A 15,872-nucleotide genomic window follows, 5' to 3' on the forward strand; every position below is an offset into this window, starting at 1 on the left:
GAGTTTCGGTCAAGAAGTATATTTTCGTTATGTTTAAATTTGAAAAATGTAATGTACATTAAATTAAAAGAAGGAAAAACGTAAAAATTGTGGATCCTTTTAATTTAATTGCAAGTTACTAAAAGACCAAGTGCCTAATATAAACTTTGTAGGCAGCTATTATCAACTTATGAAATTTCCAAAGTAATATTCCTCTTGCTGTTGAAAATCCTATGCTATATATATATATCGATACCTAATATCACACCGAAGAGGAATTTGTTGAGCAGTCTCGTAAATTCTATCCAAAAATTCTTATCGACTGTTCACATCGACAATTATTCGCCACTCTTTGGTACTAGTACTTAAAATCTTTAAGTATTTTTAAAAATAAACATCTAGCGGATTATGATCAGCAGATTTGGGGGGCCAGTCAACAAGACCACAGCGATTAACCCACATTAGATCTTCTTCTTAAAGTGCCTCTCCGTTCCGGATGTTGGCGATCATCACGGCTATCTTTACTTTATTTATTGCAGCGCGGAACAGTTCAGTGGTAGTCGTGTTATACCACTTTCGCAAATTTTGAAGCCAGGAAATTCGTCTTCTTCCCGGTCCTCTCTTACTATTTACTTTCCCTTGGAGAATCAGCTGGAGAAGGCCACATTAGATAACTTGTATTAACAAGTTCAGTTGTCTGTAAATATTGATATACAATAAATCTACACGAAATATCCAGCCAAGCATCAATTAGCGCTATTAAGTGTTAAAATCATTATATTTTTTTTGGGTATATGTAGTATAGTAATAAAAATAAGTTAAATATTTGAATTACATCCCAATGGGACGTCCTAAAACAAGGACGGCTGATGGTGATGAAAAAACAATATAATTGATAGCGATTCTGACATATAAAATCATATGACAAACTAGAGACTGTGATACAGATACACAAAAATATGATTTATCAAAATTATTTAACTTACGAACAATAGATACATTCTAGTTTTATTTTGTTTGTGTATAAAAAGATTGTTCAGTAAAATTTTGGTCATTGGCCACCTGTGTTTGTTAGGTATATGTTTCACCAAAAATTAAAATTAAAAAGTATTTAAAAAATAAAAACATAATTATGTAGAAACCGCGTCAAGAAAATATCAAATTTCAGAGCAGATGCTAACGAGCTGGCCATCAATAGCAATTTTAAAGTAGAAAACTCAAAATCTTACAATATAAAGCATTCGTTAAAAGTAAAAGACTAAGTTCGAGATGATAAAAAAGATTATAATAGTAAATATAATATGAGGGGATCAGGGAAGAACCACATATGACACTTCTTTTCACAACTGAGTAAATTGATTTTAATGTTCTAAATCACTTATTTTTATTTCAAAAAGGGATTATAAAGAGTAGTTTACATAAAACAGATGTTAACATTATTATAAACTCGCAACGTAAACGCACACACCAGTGAAATGAAGTTCCAGAAAAACCGCAAACAAAGATCCAAACAGCGCAACGGGTCGCGATATCGACAATCCCGTGTGCCAACAGTCCTAGTGAACCCGCGAACAGATCCACGAGCCGACGGGACGCGTTCTGGACACTAGACCACCAGAAACAAACAATAGATGCGAAATTGCCACGTGAAGGTATAACAATAGTGCATGTAAGGCAATCTAGCATCAAAATCGAACGGGCATGGCGCCAGCCGGTCGACAGATCCTTGGAACCGGTTATTAAAAAATAAGAGGGCAAGTAAATATTGACATTGGTGCCGTACTGGAGATCATCGCCGTAGAGCCCTTCCGAAATACGCATGTGCACACTCAACCCAGGAAAAGTTAACACTCACACACACACAAGCACACACACACACAAGCCTACATCCATACACTCACACAAAAAAACCAAACAATCAACATCCTCACCTGAAGCCATTAAAAAATATATCCGTAGGGCCTTCATTTTTGCTTATCCCGGATACCTACCTCCCTCTACCCTATCTCCACCCCCTAATCTACCTTCACCCTTACCACCCTTGCTTATACCACTACCCTTTCATTTATCTCCACCTAAACCAACCACACCCAAACCAATACACCCTACCCATAAACACATACAACACACACACACACAAATACTACATTACACTAATCCCCAGCAAGTTTTTTAGTCAAAGAAAGCTTCTCAGAACCCTCAAAAACCACCCCCACAATCTCCTTGGAGATATCCCTTTCGACCTGGAAACGGAAGTACCCGAAAACCAGGCCATCCTATACACAACGGGCCTTCTTCCCAACATTAAAGAGTGAGAGAAGGGCCTGCGAGCCACTACAGACCATAGTCACATATCCATATCCAAGCAAAAACCCTCAGAATACATAGACACAAACAAAACCACACCAAGAATACTCACTACACCAAAGAAAACACAAAAAAACACACATAAACAGAGCAATATCACCCTACGCCGTCCACATCCAAAGCAGACACTTCAGATCACAATCCTCCATCCCTCAACCTCCACAATCACACCCCCACACGCACACAAGACACAATCTCGTTAACACACACACTACCAACACCACCACCCATACATTCACCCGCACAATCATCCTCCACACCTCAACAAACAACATTCTCCCATTCCCAAACCTCAAACACACAACAACTACCACTCACCCTTAGGTACAGAATCAAGCATATTCCCTCAGATATCTGCCAGCAGAGACCCTTCTATTGTCTCATCAAAGAACACAATATCTTCCCTAATTTGGACTCAATCAAAGTCCTCCCTTCCCAAAAGGCATACCATGCGAACGGGTAATAAGGCATATATATCCCTGCGAACTACTAAGCTCCTAGATATCCACGACATCACGGCAAAACCCAGTAAAGCCACTCGAGATGGCACCATCTTAATCACTGCAATGGCCAACAATCTGAAAGGAACCGTTTTCTAAGGAACTTGTACTTAGTAGCGGGCTTAGTCCACACGGCTCAAATAAGTTGGTTATGGTTATAGTTCTTCTGACACTTCTGCCTAAAGTCAACTGAACCAAACATGCTAACTGCACCAGATCATAAATGTCCATCCTTGAAGAAGCACGAAGCTTAAACAAGGTTAAAACGATTGTGTATGTACAAAAAATAAAGTCGGCTTTATTGCAAAAAAATCTGCATTACTCACGGTTTTGCAGGAACAAAAGCAGCAATGTCACGTAAAACAGACAAAACCTAGCCGTTTTTACTTTTGAACTAAAAAAAAAATTAATGTATTTTTAATGTTTATTTATTTATCAACATACTAATTTAAACTTATTGTTAGAGATGAGCCAGGTTCTGGAAAAATGGCACTGCTGTTGGACTGCAAAACTGCAAGACTCATTAGGTCGTTATACTTAGCCTTTGGAATTGGTAAAGGACCTGTAGCAAAAATTTAAAAAAATGAATAAATCTCATTTTTATTTAAAAGTTTCTTATAACTTACCATCGTATACCGGAACAGGCAGCAAAGATTATGCACATCTTAAAGCTGACTTTTGATCAAAGCGTTTTCGTATTAATCCAGATAGTACTGATTCATTGTATGTTAAACGGTTGTAGATAAGGCGACTATGATTAGATGATGCCACTATTTCCTTCAAACTCTGAGTTTTAAATGGGCATTTTTGTAAATATAGTGTATCTAAAAATGATTTCCAATCCAGTACCATGTTTTGTGACACACTCACTAAAACGAACGGCGATGGTTTTTAACGAGAATACCTAATGACTGCTTGAAATTCTTCCCGGACCTCAAAGGGACTCTTCAAATCCTACAATCCTATATTTTTGTCACACTCCAAATAGGAATGTTCTCTTATAGAGAATGTGATACTTCTTTCTTTCAGATTATGAATTGTTTTGTTTACTACAAAATGAATAAATCGAAAAATACGAAAGTTTTTATTTTGTCCTCCGTCAAGATTTGCAGTTCTTCAACATGGTCTTGTACGTAATTATTGATAAAATATTAAGGATTATCATTCCTTCATGATAGGTATAGAAAATAGATTGACCAGAAGAGGGGACATGTACATTAAAGGCGTATATAGACAATTGTCGTTTATAGTACACATCGTCAGTGGCAATTTTCTGAATTGAAACATTTTTTGAAAAATCAATGCACATGGCTTCCTTTTTGCTGCTTTTTTTGCAGATTTTTTGGCTTGGCTTTTCCTTGAATAAAACGCTTCAGCCTTTCTTTTATGCAAATTTTATGCAGATCGACAAAAAATCAAAAAATCTTACCTATTGTTTTTATTGTGAAATAAATTGTAAAAAATCTTGGATATTAATAAAAAATTCTAACCTATAACGTTGTTCTTTCTGAAATATTTTGTGTTTGTAAATCGCAATAGGGGCCTAGGAGATGACATTATTGCAATATTATTTTTGTTATGTTGGAGAAAATGTTTCATTATTATGTCATAAAAAGATTTTCAAACATTTACTGTTCGAATATTTTTTCTCACAGTATTATCTCCAGCACGATGTTCCAACATACAACCAATTCAAGCAAAGTACAATATTGCCACGTGCTCTCATACATTTTTCTGTATAGGCTATTGTTAAAGTTGTATTGTCGTCCACTGTATTTTTGAGAATAGCTCTCACTACTATATTATACTTATATTTATATATAAATATAAAGCATTCCCTGTAATATTACTCCCATATTTAGTATCTCGTTTTTGATACAATTATCTCTAATAATATTATTTAGAGTCCCACGTAAAAGTTTCATTTTCCCTTACGTTTACTACATCACAGACAAAGGGATATTTCTGAAAGCTTAATAAAACCCGAATATTTTGCTGCGCTCAGAAGTCGAAATCACGTTTGAAGAATAGAAAATAATTGGACTGAATAAAACCACAATTGGCACAAAAACGAAGTCGAACTTTTCTTAAGAGAAATATCTTTTATCTTTTGAAAACACACATATTTCGCCAGCCCTGACACCAAATCGAAAGATAGGGTTTATTTTATTAGTTTTCGTCTCAACCTTAACAATATTTTATTTTTGGTTTTATACATGCTTAGAGGATGATAACTTGTACAGCGTTTAGATCCATTGTAATTACAAAATATTTTAATATTTTAATGCGAATTATCTTTATTCGTAAAAATTGTATAACTATTTAAAAGCTTCAATAACTGGTTAACCTAATTGAATTTACCAATTTAAACTAAAAACGAACAAATATCACACTAACTACTAGTTTACTTAATACACTAATTAAAGTGTATTCCCTATTTTCCAAATGCTATATGTTATGAGAACCATCAGAACTCTTTAGGAAAATCAAATCAGCAAGTTTAACTCATTTCTCTTTTCGACATCTCGCCGTTAATACGAGACTTTAAACGAGAAGCTTACTCCACGTAAAATTAAAAATCAAGCTTAAAATCTATAGTAGTGTTAAACATATTTAAAAAATGACCTATATTAACCTTGTTGACCGACCCATTTTTCTATGCGGAAAATTTAAATTCAAAAAAGTTTTTAGTCTTGCTAAAAGAAGAGATTTTACCGAAACATGCAGAAATAGCTTCAGATGAAGAAGAATGTGGTTTCAAACAGCACCGGTTTCAGTCGGATTTTCATGATTTGTCGAATTTATGTCATCTGTCAGTCAGCTACCACAAAATACATCATACTCAAAAGCACTTAGTTAACCACATAGTATCCCAAACAAAGATCAAGCTACTCTATTTAACACTCTAGAGAATTGTATAATTTATGACTATCTTGAAGGATTGAGTCAGCATATGGAACTAAAAAATTTAATTTTGACATCCCGTATATCAAACGGTAGAATATGCATATATATATCATCTAAAAACCTAGTTGATAAATTCATTGCAGAAACAAAAAAGAAAGATTATAGTAAATGGAAATATACTAGAAGCGAGAAGATTAATAGCTCCACCAGTTCGCTTAATTCTGTCCAATGCATGTCCAAGCATACCTTCTAAGTTAATAATGGACGAATTAATAAAACTAGGTTTAAATCCTCTCTCAGACATATCATACCTACGGATAGGAGCAATCAATCCTGCCTTCAGTCATATTCTAAGCTTCCGAAGACAAATTTTTGTTTCACCTTCTCCAAACAACTTTGTACTACCTAAATATTTTATTATGGAATTGGAACAAACATCATACCGCATATTTATAGTCCAAAACGTGTTTCAAATGCAAATTAACTGGACACCAGGCAGCTAATTGTCCAAATATTTCACCTTCTAACCATCCTCACAATGATAGTGCAATGCAATCAGCCAAAATTCATCAATAAATCAATCATACTCAACAAGATAATCTACAAAGTACTCTCACAATTTTAAATAGCACTCCCTTCACACTTACTACGTCTTCTCAAACCACATTAAACACAGTAGCAATCCCAAATTTATCAATAAATCAAACCCAACAATGCTCACTACAAAATACATCTATACTTTTGACCACTTCTTCAGTTAACACTACAATCGCAACACCTACATCGTCTGAGTCATCCTCTAATACCCAAAAACATAAATCAACCTCATCTGAAACAAGTCAACACTTACCTCTAAATAAAAATACATATATGAATTCTCACGAACCCCAGATAACTTCGAACAAAGCAACCGGAAAAAGAAACCCTAAAAGATACAATCACGCCACCCGCCGAAAAAACTTTGCAAAATCTAAGCTTCAATTAAGGAAATAAACCAAAACTGATAACAAAAACTTAAAAGATAAGATACCAAATCTCCAAACATTACTAGAACCAGTTAGAGAATATGTATAAAGTGAAAAGCAATTGTTAAGCTTCGATCAAGTAGTGAATCTATTCGAAAATATACAGGGATCAAAAGACATAATCAGCGTAACAAAATTGTACTCAGAAGACTCTCATGCACTTGTAAAGTTTCTAACGTAATTACATCCATACTACATCGACAAAAGAATGAAAACCAAAAGCACCAAATTAATTACTCTCTGCAGTAAAAACTTCATTGTCGGAAGAAGATTCCGACTCATCGGTAAATAATTCCTCTAAACAATAATGAGATCACTGTTGACTTCATATTTGTTCGATTACATTCAGATATACAAGGAAATGAAGAAGCAGATGAACTAGCCCGCTTAGCATCCTTTAACCAGGACTCCATTCTTATGAGATTTCTTCTGGCGACTTTAAGAGCGCAGGCGCAAAATTTCGGGCCAATGCTTTTTAAATGCAATCATTTTTTTCGAATCATGAGAAAACTAACAAATATTTTTTTAAAATTTAAACGCAGATTGAAAGATTACATTATTACCGAGGGCCGAAAGTCCCTTAGAATAAACAAAAAGTATTTTTGAATGAGATATTTAAAATTAAAAATCACACTAAATTTTCTCTTTTTTTTCACCCCTGTAACTTATTAAAATAAACATTATGGAAGTTTTCAGGGACTTTCGGCCCTCAGTAATAATGTATTCTTTCATTCTGCATTTAAATTTTTCAAAATACTTCTTAGTTTTTTTAGGATTCGAAAAAAATGAATGCATATAAAAACCATTGGCCCAAAATTTTGCGCCTACGCTCTTAAGTCAGAAATAAAATATAAAGTGTTAAGTGCGTGACGGAATAAGTGGAGTGCATCGCAAGGTAAACTCAAGGAAATCAAACAATTAGTGAAACCGTGGCTCCAACCCACAGCGAATAGACACGACCAAATGAGAATAGCGCGTTTGGGCCTGGGACACAGTGATTTGAGACATAAACGCATCTTTGCGCGGACTGTGCCGCCAATGTGTAAAAAATTGTCAAGTAACACTCTCCGTGGAGCATATATCTACTAACTCGGTGCAAAACATATGAAGCAGCAAGAGGGAAGCATACCATACCAAATAATATAAAGGAAGCCTTAGGAAAAAACATTAACATTAAAAAACACAATAAGCTACCTTAAAGATTCAGGACTGTATCAATTATTGTAATTTTTTCTAACTTTACCTCTATTACATTTTTTTAGGTCGTTAATAACCCTTGTGGTTGCAGCGTAAATAAATAAAAAAAAAGATCTGACAGTGCTGGCACTATTGTCTGAATACAACATTATTGCGATTTTTTGTGAACTGAATACATTTCATCAACTTTATTGCTTTGTAAACAATATACTTAATTTATCGTTTAGTAAGTAATATTTAATGTTACTAGTAGTAGTAATATTTGTGAGATTTTGCTGTTTGCCTGACTTTTAGGGGTGGCCTGAAAAATGTATTATATTTTTGCAAAATTTTGGAATACGTTTAATTCGTAGAACAATTTGAACATTTGTTTATAATAAAGATTTCAGTCCTTTATAGTTTTTTATGACTTTTGATGTAAAATAATTACGAAAGCAAGAATTCAATAATTTAGAATTTCCCATTGAGTGTCATATGGTCCGTTTAACGGTTCACCATCCTGTATATTTCATAATATGGCTTTAAGCTAACGGTCACGGTTTGAGTTTATGCAGACCAAATCGCCCATTTGAAATGTCCTTTTACATGCGTCCATATATTTAATACCATCTAACACGAAGATTCTCTACACGTTATAGTCTAAAATATTAAAAATAAATCCTTTCTGATATGTTTCAATCTAACATTATCGACCTAAACCTTTTAGATGTATTCTCAATTATTTGAATTAAAACGAACCGATACAAACTGGTTCAATGAAAATCGGTCAACAAATAAATGATCTTTAGCCCCCTTTCAGACGAGGATACTGTATCCGAGATACGCGTATCCGAGACGCAGATATTACATAGACTCAAATGGAGCTTTTCACACGAGACGCGCGAGAGATACAGTATGCGAGATACCGAATTCAGTATCTCGGACCTTCCTGTCGCCGACGACTGAATGCGTATCCCAGATACAGAAGAAACATTACGTTAAATGAACGCTTTTAGACACGAATACTTTTGCACCACATTCCATAGACGCGCGATTTTCTGTCGAATAATTGTGAATGAGCAACGGAAGAAAGACGGTGTTTTCTGAATATAGTTAAATAATGGAGCGTACTGTATTTGATAGTGACAAATTTATTTGTTTGGTACAATCAAATCCCTGTCTATAGAATACAGCATCGCCACATTACTGCAATAGAAATAAAAAGCAGGAGTGCTGGGTCGAAATTTCTAAGCAAATGTGCGACAATTTTGAGGCCATGACTGCAGTACAGCAAAATGAATATGGTAAGAAATAAATATGTTTTTATTATAAATACATAGGTATTTTGTTTCATACCTATATAGTTTAGTTTTAAAAGTTTGCTAATTGAAATTTTGATTATTTAATGAATATAAAACTACATTATTGTGAAAGGAATACGGTCATTTTTTTTAGGGCGAGGTAAACAATTTACAAATTGGAGATAAGTACACAGATTTATTTTAAATTTAAGTCATAGACTTTAACTTTAGAAAGTCATAGAAAGACGTTTTTTGACGAAATACTTTTACGCATAGTTGTGTCTTTTTTACTCAATTGAATTTCTAAAATTTTATGAAGTTCTTCAAACGACTTCACAGACATTCGAAAATAATTAAAAAACTTCGATGGATCTTGCAATAAATCTTGATACAGCAAATTATACGTTCCCTTGGTTTCTCTTAATTCTACAATAGGATGAACCCACAAATTACGTCGTCTTTTCAGTTTCTTTTTCTTTTTATTTAATATGTACCACAGCATAACATACTCTTTTACATCCATAATCCAAAAATATAACCGCACTGCACTGCTACAATTTTCATACTGACGAGCATGCCCGTGAATCCGATACAGTAGCCATCGAAAATTCTGTATCTCGAATACAGTATCTTGCATACAGTATCCTCGTCTGAAAACCCTCTTATACTTAAGTAATTGTTAAAATAAATCTAAATGTATTATGACTAGACTTAGGCAAATATGAAAATTGCATATTTTGCATATAATGCCTAAAAAATGTCAAATTTTGCATATTTTTATAAATAAAAGTGCATATAATTTGAAAATTTGGTGTTAATTATATATTTTTTTATTCAAACTTACAGATAGCATGAAAATGACAATATTTAGTTTTCTTTTATAATCACTTGGTATTTAAATTCTTGGTATAGTAACAAATAAAAGACAGCGGCTTATAGTTTAGTCACATTTTGTCTTGGAATTTTTAAACTTTTAAACTCCTTGCGATAAAAAATAGGAAACCTATTTAAAATTCAAATCATTCAATAGTCTACTGAAAGGTCACTTACATTTTTTTTCTAACAATAGCATAGTTTGCTTTAATTTTGCTAAAAACAAAAACATATCATACATTGGGCTTAATTAATTAAGTGCTTTTAATTTATGCTCACAATATTTTTTCTTTAAACGTAAACAGAAAAGACCAAGAGCCTCTTGTAAATATTTGGGGGTTCTTCCTTCTTGCACAGTCATTTCTTGACATTTTCAAGATTACTACACCGATTTTTATTTGATTTAATTTAAATATTTTAATTGTTATGCAAAAACGGTTCATTTTTGGTTTATTTCTACAATCTTAGATTTTAAAAATGGGTACAACTATAGAATATTTATATTATTTTTTAGATTTCATCTGAAAAAAATTTCAAATAGATCAGCATGTCAGAACCGCGAAACATTTAGCTAAAAAAGTAAAAACCACATCCGGTGAAAAATATCAACCTTCAGTGTCCAAGTGCTTTCAGCCAATTTCCAAAAATCAAACCGAACAAGAAACTTTTAATGAAGACTTGTGTGGTGCATTAGTGTCTTCTAATATACTTTCAAAATTATCTAATGAAAATTTTAGTTCTTTTTTAAAAAAATATTGCAAACAAAACATTCCCAGTGAATGAACTCTAAAGAGAAATAATGTCAATTTGTTATACTCCTCAATTATCCACAACATAAAAGCCGAAATAGATAATAATTAGTTTTACATATGTGTGGACGAGACCACTGACTCGTCAGGAAGATACATTGTGCACTTACTGATTGATGTACTTAGCGATGAAACCTTTTTACAATCGTATTTAATTTCCTGTAAGCAAGTGGAGAAAACCAACGCTCTAACAATATCACAATTATTGCTTATTTTATCTGATGCCGTACCATATAATATGGTGAAATCAGGACAAAATTTAAAAATATTATATCCAAACTTAGTACATGTCACTTGTTTAGCGCATGGAATAAACAGAGTTGTAAAAAAAATTTCCACTAGTTAACAGTTTAGTAGCGAGCATCAAAAAGGTATTCCTGAAATTACCTGTAAGAATACAATGTTACAGAGATATGCTTTCTGCTATTCCACTGCCACCGCAACCCATTTTAACACGTTGGGAACATGGTTGCAAGCAGCTAATTTCTATGCTGATCATTTTGTTGATTTAAAAAAAAATAATTACCCTTTTAATGAATGATAGTTGCCAATCTTTATTGGAAGCTAAGCAAGCCTTCCAAAATAACATCCTCCAACAGCAACTGTCATTCATAAAATCAAATTATAGTTTTGTCCAGAAAACTATAACTTAATTAGAATAATTCAAATTATCATTGTTAGAGAGTACAGTTTTAATAAATGAATTTGAGTCATTCTGTCAAAACGTTAAAGGTACTATTGGAAAGGAAATTTTTAAAAAATTTTAAGTAACCATGGAAAAAATAGTGCTTACCAGGCAAGCAAGCAATTTGATAAAACCCAGCCTGTGAGAAATGTTACCTCTAAGAATTACGTTCGGGTGTAACAATGTATTGGAGCGAGGTGTGTTAACTCGAGTAAAAACAGGAGTAACCCCACCGCGATCCAATGCTCTAGACCATCCCTTTCCCCCCTCAGAGTATAGTACTCTGATGCGCGATAGGGGCACAACTATCAGCCAAATGCTCTTCATGTAAAGGTCCTGGGCAATAGAACCCCAACATGGTTTTCTAACCGAATGCAAAACTCAGGACAGCGCATTGTCGCTATAATCCTGTTATCTTAAAGTGGTTACAAGGTTCTTTCTGAAGTGGTTCAAGTACTAGCTGGGACATTTTCCGAACAACTTAATTTAAAACCATCTATTATAGTAAATTTGAAAAATACCCCAGTTATATCAGTTGATGTCGAAAAAAGTTTTTTTATTTACAAATATATGTACTCAGATAGAAGCCATAAGTTTTTATTAGAAGATTTTGAACATCATTTGATAATCTATTGTTACCAAAATTCAAAAATATAATTTATATGTTAAAATAATTGTATATGTTATGTATTTATAATATTGTAAGTATTTTTGTAAATAAAAAAATATTGTAAATATTTTTTATTACATGCATATTTTCTAGATAAATATGCATATTTTGCATAAAATACTGCATATTTTTGCAGAAAATACTGCATATTTATGCGCTTATTTCATACTTTTTTATTTGCATATTTACCTAAGTCTAATTATGACCTTTTACTCATTACTATTTTTTAAATAGATTGTTTAATCATTTTTTAAATAAATAACAAAATAAATGAATTTTAAATTTTATTGAAATATGTTACAGGTTAGGTGGAGTTAGGTGGAAAAAGTAAAATGTTTTTACTACCATGTAATAACGTTAAGTCGTACTCTTTTCACAGTAAAAAATAAAACCAGTTTACACCGCATATTTCCAAGTAATTTAAAAAAAGATCTATAAAAATACCTCACAAGTGAGTGGATTTACAATGTCAGTAATCATATAGGATTTCAAAGAAAGTCAACATAAAGAGAAATCACGTTGCTGGTAGTAATGGAAATTCTTTTGTCCAGTTTCTTCGATATTTACTTCCCTTATATTCTGGTAATACGTGGATTACAAATAGCGTTGCTAATACTTTTATTGACTGAGCTTTTTATTTTTCTTGCTTTTATATTATATAAGTAAATTTTATTTGTTTTGTTTTTTACGGTTATACAAAAGTCTGTGCCTCTATATGGCAATGAGAATAAAAGTTATATAAGCAGTGCTACTTCTTTTATAATAAATGAGTTTAAAATCTCGTTGTGTAAATATAAGTTAATATACTTCTGCAGTTGCAATAATGTTCAGGATTAGCCGTAATAGTACAAAAAAATCTTTATAGTAAAAAATATTTGAAATGTTGAATTTGCAGTTCAGTTTCTGTGACTTGTGGTAAATAAAATTCCGAAAAACCTGTAAAACGGATGGTAAAAATTAACAATAGGTAAAATATAATAAACAGCGAAACTTAATTACATAGTTTATCACTTTTTGTTAGAAACAAAAAGATATTTGGGCACTTTTATCTTGTTTATAAATTAAATACAGTGAAAGCCAAATAAAGTTGCGTTCACGTCATCATTGTTAACAATTGCATCGTTGTCAGATGGTTCATGAAGTATGAAAATTAACAGAAAAGAACTGAAATAAACAAAAAAGGTGAAGGTAGCAAATTTTACAAATATTAAATGGAATTTGAAAATAAATTTTTTTTTCATTTTTTTTTTGTTAATTTCATTTATGAATAGATTTCACAAAGCAAGGAATTCCACAATAAATGTGGTATGGTTATTACTGAGTTACCAAACAATAAATAATCAAAATAAAACCACAAGCAATAAAATAAATTATTTTTTAATAATTAACGTATTTTCAAAGACAAAACATGGCATTAAAAAAAACAACATCAACGAACTAAACATTTTCTGAATCTGATTCCACATTAGTGTCACTCTCTCCACTATTAACATTTATTACTATTGGACTAATTTCTTGACGATCAAATATTCTTTCTTTCTCATACCATTTAAATATTTCTCTTTCAGTATGTTTGTAAAAGGGTTTTCCACATATCAGGAGTAATCATGTAAAGTGCCTCATGCCACATTTTTAGGCAATTGTTAGCGCTGTTACCATCTCTACCAATGTGCCTATTGTAATAACTTTTTGCTCCAAATTAATTCAATAGGGTTAAAGATACAATGGTAAGAAGGAAGACGTAAAACTTTGTGTCCATACCGTTCTGCCATATCGTCCACCATATACTTTGTTTGTGGTTTATTAAAAAAATATTTAAATTTATATGTAAGATTATATCTGTATATTTACTGAGAAACGATGCGCAACAGTTCTGTTTTGAACATCATATGGGAATAGAGAATGTTTTTTTCTGTCAACCACTCCTCAATAGGACTTTTTGAACATCCTGTATTTGGAGTTTTGTGCAATAACATACTGTGATAAGGTGCATTATCAAGTACAATTAGAAAAGGATTCTCTAAGTTTTGCAGCAACTGATATTCAAGCCATTCCAAGAAATTTGCCTGGTTTATTTCTCCATAATAATCACTAAGTTGAGTTTTTGAACAAAATATTGCTTCAGCACCCTTCAGCATACATCCGGTTTCATTTCCAGCATGGAGTATAATATATCTGCAATGATATTATTTAAATGTTCATATAACAACTTATGTTAATACAACAAACCTTTTAGTGGTTTTAACACTCTTTGTATTTTCATTTTGCCAAGAATGACCAATGATCCCATTTTACAATATCCAAATTTCATCGAGAAACACGAATTGGTATATACCTTTATCCTTCATTTCTTTATAAGTTTTCAAGAATTGTACTCTTTTACAAACAACGTTAGGTAATTCCATAAGTCCTCGTCGTGGATTATCCTTCATCCACTCAAACCCAAGTTCTTTGAGCAATATTTTTAAAGAAGTGGTACTACTATTAAATAATTCTTTATCTTTCAGTTGGGACCACAATGATTCAACCGTTACGTGTTGTTCTTAAAGCATACAGAAATAAAATTATGTTAAATGTCGTTTATTAGTGCAACGCTTTGTCTTTGGTGACTCGAACTGTTCACCTTTTTTCTGCATTTGACATATGCTGCTTACTGTTCTTACACTGATTTATACGCTGATAAGCAGCTAAACGCTAAAATAATACAAATTTTTGTAAAGTAAAGTAATGATATTTTATTCGCATATTACCTCTTGCAAAGCGTTTAAGGGTAACAAAGGGCCATTACTGTTCCTTTCTTCTTCAAAATAGTTAACTAATGAAGTCACAAGTTCTTTGCATCGACTATTCAGCTGTTTGGGCATTTTGACAAATAAATCCAAAATAATCGTAGGGAATCGTCTTTCATTGTGACAAACTTGTTTTTCAATAATTTTTCCATTTACTTCATTAAAAAAAATCATAGTTCCAAATTCGTTTCGCAATTTTAATCCATTCTGTAGTTACTGTATTGTCGTGCTGGAGCCGCAGGACTCTTAGCGGGTTGGGATTCAAGTACCACCCTAGCTTATCCTCTTAGCAGCCTTCTGCTCGACGTAGGTTTCAACCATTAAGGTCGAACCATATGCAGTTTGCCTACATTCCTGTCAAAAAAATCTACTTCTGGCACTGTATTCGTATTCGCATGCGGTGCGAAATATGCTCTCGCTGTGCCTCTATTTCTGTGGCATCTCACATGTGTCCATTGATTATTCTTTCTTCTTTATAGGTTGTTGTTTCTTTGTCAAAGATAAAGAAACTGGCTTAAAATCTTTTACATTTTGAGTATATCCTTCATCCGAAATTTCCATAATGTTTTTATCTTTTAAAACTTTTCTATCTCCAGTGAGTCCTTGTATTTGCAATGATTCGGCCGTTTCAATGAAGGTATTTAAATCTTCTTGTCTAATTTGTACTTCTCCATGGTATATAAATTGTAACAAGTCTCTTAGTGCTTCGTAAGTCACGTTTGTCAAAATTACTATAGAATGTTGGCAGGGATTTGCCTTAAAAATATCCTTAAAATATGGGCTACAAACTG

Source organism: Diabrotica undecimpunctata, chromosome 7 (assembly GCF_040954645.1).
Source record: "Diabrotica undecimpunctata isolate CICGRU chromosome 7, icDiaUnde3, whole genome shotgun sequence".
NCBI classification, from domain to species: Eukaryota; Metazoa; Arthropoda; class Insecta; order Coleoptera; family Chrysomelidae; genus Diabrotica; species Diabrotica undecimpunctata.